The sequence below is a fragment of the Vespula pensylvanica genome, chromosome 3 (assembly GCF_014466175.1).
Source record: "Vespula pensylvanica isolate Volc-1 chromosome 3, ASM1446617v1, whole genome shotgun sequence".
Lineage (NCBI taxonomy): Eukaryota > Metazoa > Arthropoda > Insecta > Hymenoptera > Vespidae > Vespula > Vespula pensylvanica.
The window spans coordinates 8,115,618-8,124,548 of NC_057687.1; the positions used below are offsets into that span (position 1 = coordinate 8,115,618).

General features: G+C 30.4%; 1 protein-coding gene across 1 annotated transcript in view; it reads right to left on the reverse strand.

Moving 5' to 3' along the window:
• Positions 1–8,931, reverse strand: part of LOC122628077 (cytohesin-1) — a 62,909-nt gene that overhangs the window by 46,047 nt on the left and 7,931 nt on the right. The gene's annotated exons all lie outside the window — the stretch shown is intronic.

The following is an 8,931-nucleotide window of genomic DNA, read 5'->3' on the forward strand; positions in this document are numbered from 1 at the left end:
ACATTATATCGATATATATGTGTGTGTGTGTATGCGTGTAGCAACGGCCACGGAAAGAATGTACCATGCTTAAAAGCGAAGTACGAGCCGAGAGAACTCCCTTTTGCACACCGATGAACGGTTCTCTTTTGGGTCTTTACGATGGAGACTCGATTGAGAAAAATGTGCCCTTCCGAACCGTTCAAAAGATACCATCGATAACGGTCAACCTATTTCTTTTTTTTTTTGTTTTATTTTTTTTCTTCTTTTGTTACACGGAAGAACACTTCGATTTTTGAATTTGACCGGTACATTTATCGTTACGATTTCTTATCTTCTTTTGTTTCTCTCTCTCTCTCTCTCTCTCTCTCTCTCTCTCTCTGTCTCTTTCTCTTTCTCTCTCTCTTTTTTTCTTTTTCTACAAAGAACGAAGAGGAAGAAGAGGAGAGGCAATGGGTCATTCAATTTTCAACACTTCCATTGTTTCATACAAAATTTATGTACTTTGTGTAATTTAAAATGAACGATCTAGATATTATACTAGGTCATTTTTTTTCTCTTTCTTTCTTTCTTTCTTTCTTTCTTTCTTTTTTTTCCTAACCTCTTTAACTTCTCACGAAGAACAAAGAGATACGCATACGTATGTACGTATATACAGATATATATACATACATGTATACTAATGTATCGCATTTAGATATTGCAATTTGTTGTTGTATGCCAACAACGAAATAATAATCACAGGCGAGCTAAAAACTTGGCCGATTATTTTATCATCCTTCAACGAACTATCAACGACACCGATTATATTTATCGTAGTTTAAGAAAAGCTTGTCTGTTGAAGGCAAATAAACAAGAAAATAAAAAAGTAAAAAAAGGTCCACCTCACAATTCTAGAAATTCGATAAACGGATTGGAATATCTTTATCGATGAAAAATACAAATTATCTTGTTTTTCTTTTTTCTTTTCTTTTGTATCACGTGGCTCGAGAGACACGTAATGCTAACGATTACAATGAAAATCTTTCTAATCGCAATCAGTTTTGTATATGTGTGTGTGTGTTGCACGTATATATATATAATATATAATGTATATATAAATTATACAATGTGTGCATATATAAATACTATATAGTGTAAATATAACGTACATACAATAATGTACATATTTATATAATATATATATATATATAATATATATATATATATAGTGTGTGTGTGTGTTTTGTAGTAAATTTCCTGGCATAATCTTTGGATTAGTCTTAACGACGTGACTCACGTCATTCATCAACATAACGCGAAGTAGATCGGCCGGTTATTGGTTCGATGTGCTAACTTCCTCCTAGTGACGTACATTCATATGTGCATACGTACATGCATACCTAAAGGCACATTTTTTCTCGTTAACAAAGAAAAAATTATTTTAACGGATATATTTTCAGCTAACTTCAGAGAGAAGATTTAAAGAAATTTAAAAATTCGAACATTTTATATTTCTTTCGTACAATCAAATATGAGTTCATATATATTGTAAACACAAAAAAAAAATATATATATATATATGTATGTAAAACGTAAAATAATATAATTTTTATGTAAATTCGAAAGATAACCTAAATATGTTATATACGTGAAAGAAAAAAAAAGGTATATATATATATAAATAAATAATTAATAAAATAATAAATGTATTACCTTCTTCTTGATATCTTTTCGTTTAAATTGAAAAATATTAAATAACGAGAACGGGTACCACGGCTGCTTGGTCCAGCAAGCTTCACTTTCTTCCTTCTTCTTGCATCTTGCTTGAACTGTATACGATTTCGGCGCCATCGCGAACTTTATTCAAATCAAGAAATAACAAACCCTTTCACACGTGATCGTTTCACACGCGAACTATTTACGTATATAAGTATCGACATAACATTTTATCGTATCAACCCAATATATACATAAATGTATATATATATATATGTACACGTATATATACATCGACAGAGAGAGAGAGAAAAAGAAAAAGAAATAAAATCCGAAACACTGTCAATTAAACACTGCAAAAGTACATATTTATTCAATTCTTTCTCGAATATATTTATATATAAATAATATTTAATTAAATAAATTATATTTTTTGTTACACAATTTTTTTTTTAATTTTCTTTATATATGTTTATATATGTATATATATATATATATATATGCACATATATATTCGAATTGATTTATTGAAATAATTAATATAAAATACGATTAAAATGATTTCGCGATGAATTTCGAGGAATAGCTTTTTAGTTGGATCGAATAATTAGAAAGATCGAGCGGAGCACTGTACTTCGAAGTGTAACGAGAACAACTATTCTCACGTACGTATTTACTCGTATCGATTCCGGTAAGGATCTGCTGAAATGATCTTAGCTCTAAACATGTTATGTTTCGTGTGTCACCAAGTGAAGGAATTAGGAAAGGGAAGGGCAACGTTGCCAAATTAGCTTTCTCAGATATTGGATCTATATACCATTGTAAGAAATTGTTTGGCTGATAATATTGATCAATAAGGACGTGTATACATCGACGATCTATCAACGATAATAACATCTACAAAATAATACATTCATTTTATCGCAGGTATACGTTTCTAAAAAAACAAAAAACAAAAAATAGGAACATAAAAAAATAAAGAAAGAAAGAGGAACAATAAAGAACAGATAGCTTCGTTTGTTTAAAAAGAAGAAGAGAAAAAAAAAATGTTATAAATAAGTAAATAACAAACGGAGAACATCTTTTTTTTTTTTCGGGATAAATATAAGATCGAACAAAAGTTTTTGGATCGGCCTAAAAACTTTTCTAGATACTTTTTAAAAATAGATCACTCTTTTTCGTGACCCTTTTTAAGCTTGTAAGCTAGCTTCGCGATTTTACGATCTGGGGAAACAAAAAAAAAAAGAAAAGAAAGAAAGAAAGAAAAGAAGAAAAATTGGCCCAAATAATTTCGAAATATAATAGCAATTGATTTTTAATATTACCTAGGAACTTTTGGCCCGTCTATAAACTCTTGACCCATCCTTTACATATATATATATATATATATATATTTGCAATGAAGAAGAATTAAAAGGTTTAATGATCAAAGTTTCTTTCGATCGAAAACATTCTTACTTATTTCCTTTCTTCTTCTTTTAATTATTTCCTATCTTCTTCTTCTTTTTTTTTTTCTTTTCTTTTTTCTTATTAATAATGATTAAACTCGAACTGTGTGCAATAGAGTTTATAAGGAGATTTAAGAGAAAGAGAGAGAGAGAGAGTGAAAGAGAAAGAGAGAAACTCTTTCGTTTGCTTTAAAATTAATCGATCAATTCGATGAAAGATATTTACATGAAAGTTTTCGCGAAAAAGTCACGTGACCAGAATCAAATCGCGGCAACACGACATTTCGAAAGGAAGTTTTGAATGCGTGCCAAGATCGAACGCGGCGGCATTTATCTCCGCCGAACTTTTTCCTGATATTAGATTCAAGCGTGTTTTTCTCTTTCGAGATAGTAATATAACACCTTGATTATTCGGGTCAGTGACCGGATACGGCCCAATAAATTTGAAATCGTTTAATTTATAAAAGAATTGTAATTTTTTTTTTTTTTCTTTTTAATCGATTCGAAAAGTATACTTCGATAGGATAATATTGTTTTAAAACTATAATACGCACTAATGTGTACTTATTTTCTTTTCTTTTTTTTGTTTTTTGTTTTATATTTTATTTCGTAGGAAAAGGTTAAAAAAATATTGTAGTATGTTCCTTTTTTAATTTGACACCCTATGTGTATGTGTGTGTATTTCGTACAAAGAGGTTAGAAAATATTATACATCGTTACTTTTTAATTTTACACCTTGTATGGATACGTTTATATATGTATGTATGTATGTATGTATGTATGTATGTATGTATGTATGTATGTTTCGTACAAAGAGGTTAGAAAATATCTTGGTTCATTACTTTTTTTATTTGACATCCTATATACAAATACATTTATTTTCTTTATTATTTAAAAAAGTTCAAGAAAAAGAAAAAAGAAGCGAAGAAAAAAGAAATAAAAAAGTATAGGATCAGAAAGATCATGGGAGAAAAAATAATGAATCATTGTTTATAACGACTTCTGAAAGTGAGACTTAAAAAGCTATTTGTACTTATTCCCTTCAGAAAAGTAATAGAAATGGCTTTTATAAGTTACGATACATTTTACGAAGAAAAGTCATACACGTTTTTCTTTTTTTTTTTTTTTATATATATATATATGTACTGTAACAAGATAGCTTCAATGTAGCTAGAAAACTAAAATTTAACGAGTTCTATTACGATTTATAGAATACTACAATGATTGTTACCAGAATTCGACGATGTGTGTTGTAACAAATTAGGTTATGAAATAATAGTACACGTTTTTGATTATTAAATTACTTTCGCATTAATTTTTTTCAACGCACATAAAGTATTTAAAAAAAAAAAAAAATCTACAAAAAATGTACTGAAAAATTGATTTTAAATCGTGTTAAAAAAGTATATACATACGTATAGAAATGTAATAAAATGAGCATGTATAATCAAGTTTGTCGAAAAAGTTCGAAGGCAAAAAACAGATGAGTAAGCAGGCAAATCCTATCATCAACTGGTCCTATCATTTACCACGGAAATGGTCTTATCGCAAAAACGGCATCCTGACATTTTTGTCAAGCAAGATGCGTAAGCATCTAATGAAAGATATGTACATGGACAAAGCAGCCTAAAGGAAGAAGGGGGAGAACATAACAGCATCCGATTAACTTTTATTAACGTATTTATATATGCATTGCACCAAAGTGATATCGGATATGACGAATATGATGAAGAAAGAAAATGATATTTATTATTACACTATTCTTTTCGATTACGTTCGTGTTTAATTATTTCATTACATATAACTAATGTTATTACACTTAAGGGAATTAAAAGATAAGATGGTTTGTATTATTCGTATGTCATGAGAGAAAGAAAGAAGGAAAAGTAAAAAAGAAAAAAAATATATATATTCAGCTCGACGTTTGAAAAAAGTTTCATCATATCCACGATTAGTACAGATGATTCCATTTATTTGTTACTTTGCTTGCGAAACTACTGGAAAGTTTTCTATGACGAGAGTTGTAATTACAACGATGATAACGACGTTTACATTCCCTCTTTTCGAGGTAAAAGGTTATAAAAAATAGAAATAGGAAAAAAAAAAATTACAGATTAAAAACGAAACACTGCGCCCTCTAACTTGATTGAACGAAAAATCGATACATCGGTAAAACAGATATCTACTACCATATGATACGGAAATTTTAAAAAAATCTTTGTCGATCGACAAGAAACGATATTATGTAGATAATTTTTAATATTAATTTTTGTATATTAACATTAATAATTAAAAAAAAATATATGTAGTCTGTATAATAATTATCAAATCAAACTGTCTTCCACATCGATCGAGTTACAAAATTTTCTTTACCGCCATTTCTTTACCACCAACCCTGACCAATGATAATAATATATTAAACTTACAAATCTATATTACCGACTGATGTTAATGAAAAAACTAAAGATAGATGAAACGTTATACTAATTCCTTTTTTTTTTATCTCGAATCAAACTTTTTATTATCCTATATATATCGGTAACTATCACAGAGATATAAAAAAGATTTTTTCATTAAAAAGGAAAAATGAAGTAATATATTATAAGGAACGTTTTCTCATTCTCTATTCTTTCGAAGAGAGAAACGAATATGATTTTGAAAGAAGAACATAAGAAGAAGATTTAATATCGAGAATATGATGGACTATATAAAAATCGTAGTTGTGAGGACGACGCGCGTTTAAGGAGCCTCTAGGCTAGAAAGGAGTTTTCATGACGAAGCACTTTCATCTCGACTGGAGATTTCTTTGCAATTGTGTAGCTGACTCCTCCCCCGTTCTCTAACGGTTCGTTTCGTAGTAAGTGTAGGGAACATGCAAAATAAGCATTGTTATGTTGTGTCGGTGGATCAAGTACCTACGGAAATCTCACACGGTTATTTTTCTCTGTATTTGCAAGTACGAAAGAAAAGTATATACGTATATATGTATGACTATGAATGAATGTACATATATATATATATATATATATACATACACACACACGTGTAGATGTTTAAATTAACGGATTCATGGAATCATGGATTAATGGATTAATGTACGTGAGAAGAAAAGAAGAAGATTATTAACAAAAGGATCCTGACATAGTTGAATTTTTTCTCACGAATCTCTACGTCCTTTGTAATAACAACTTCTCATGTCTATGTGAACAAAAATGGCGCCTGTATTTTCAACGGGCTTTTATCTTTGTAATTGAAATAAAGTTAATCAAAGTTAATTTGAATTGCTGATTTTTAGGTTATATAAAAATCAACAATTCAAATATATATATATATACATATGAAATAAAAATGAAATAAAAATGAAGATAAAAATGAAAATAAAATAAAATAAAATAAAATAAAATAAAATAAAATAAAATAAAATAAAAATAAAATACAAGGTACGCACGAATATGCGTGCGATTTTTTATTTGTTGTAATCACAGAAGCAAAAAAATGTCTAAATATAACAACATAGTTAATATAATCACGGTATAATTATTATAATACCGAAGATCCCGATTACGTGACCGTCATATAATCCTCCTTACATACGAGTACCTCTCTTAGTTACGTAAACGAAGTTATGTCGCATATAACCTGTGCATCTCGGAGCTCAGTGCACGTGACCGTTGCTTTCCACGCGGTCTTATGTCCTTTCCTGCTCTTCGTGACTATCTTAAATTTTGAAGAATAGAAAGAACGTTCCAACACGAAACTATACGGATAAATGTCTAGATAATAGGTATAAACGTTAGTAAATCGAAATCGAGAGACAATTCCAAAGCGAGTGATCTCTCTCCAGATCTTCTTTCCGTAGATGGAAAGACGAGAAACACGTAAAAGTGTATAAAAATAAAAAAAAAAGTAAGAGAAAAAAGAAAAAAAGGGGGAAAAAAAAACAAAATATACAACCAGTCTTTATCCGCTTCTGGTTTGCAACACAGAGTCCTAGTTGAGAGAAAAAGATCAGAGAAAGAATGCCGACTGTCTGGCAACTCTAAAAAGGACATTATTGCAACTTGATACGAAGAAAAACTTTAAAGATCGATCAAAAATAACAAATTAATATTTATGATATAGAAAGTAGAAAAGAAAAAAAGATTATATACTCGATTTATTAATAAAAATATCTCAACTACATACGCGACACACATACACGTACACACACCTACAACCATTTTATACACGGTACCTTTGAGAACACTGTTTCTCTGTAACACGGTAGAAAAACAAACGAAATACCCTCCTATAACATGATACTCTGAGAACGCGGTTATAATATATATATAAACATAAATAGAGTACAAAAACTGTGTGCAATACATATATACAAAACAGAGATAACCAAGAAGAGAGAGAGAGAGAATAGAGAAACTATATCAAACATTGCACAAAACAAAAGAGATCTCATAGCATAATACAATGATTGGTAGGATGAGTAAAGCTTTTATTATAATTAACATTTTCTATACATAAAAGTCACGGATAAGTATCTTATCATAATTAAACACAACAATCGTGAACCAAGTATTTGACGATCATTTTGAAACTTTTGTCCTCATATACCCTGTGTATAAATCAAATGATCTCGATGGTTAGGCCCTTTAAAAAAAGTATTATACATCATTACATCACACACACGCGTACAGAGAAAGAGAGAGAATTAAAACAAGATGGGGGATAAGATATTCGACATCTTAGCTCTGAAACTTCTCTTTCAATGGCGTCAAACTTCCGGCATCGTTAGAATCATCGTCTTTTCTCTTATTTGAACAGGTGTAACGAGGTACACTTGCCCCATAATACTATAGACCTTTTCTCAATAAGGGTTACTTTTGAAAAGTGTATCAAGACCTTTCGAGTATTATCCAATCAAATTCTGACTTATCTATAATACTACAAAACAGCAACTACTACAAAAGAAGAAAAAAGAAAGAAAGAAAAAAAAAAAGAGATGGAAAAGAATAAGAAAAGAAACAAGAAAGGGAGAAAGAAGGAAATAAAAAAGAAAAATAAAAGAAAACACGAGGCTGATCATTTCTTCTTATCGATTTTATCGAAATCGAAGAAAAACTTCATTCGAACCAATAGCAACTACGCCATGTTTGTTTTTTTAAACAGGAACGTACGTTAACTGCTTACGTATGTACGTACGTATCGAAAATGATAATGTATCGCACAAATGGTTCGAATAATTCGAAAGGGAATCGAATGGAACTTTGAAAAACTTCTCGTGGGATCCATTGAGAAGAAAAAGGGGGAAAAAGAATTTCACAGAGAAGATAAAAAGAGAAACAGAAAAAGAGAGAGAGAGAGAGAGAGAGAGAGAGAGAGAGAGAGACGCATCAAAATTCTCAAGAGCCGCGTAGGTAGGTGCAGCTGTTCAAGGGCGTGGAAAGTGACGGCGTGGGTAAAGCCTACCCAAAGGTGGGCTCCTTTCAGGTGCCTGAGACCAGTCTACGTGTTAAGATTCGATACGTAAGAAGCGCGACGTTGGAAAGGAAAAAAAAAAAAAAAGAAAGAAAAAAGAAAAAAATCGTAATTCACGATATAGCTCTGCTTATCGGTATTATGTATTATAAATTATCAAGTTTGAATGACGTCACATAAATCAACCAATCACTGCCAACGTCATGTCATTGTTCTCCTTATGTGACTCACTTCGTTTAGACGAATCTTTCACGAATGAGATCACTCTTTTTATAACTTGGTCTTAGCTCTCTCTCTCTCTCTCTCTCTCTCTCTCTCTCTCTCTCTCTCTCTC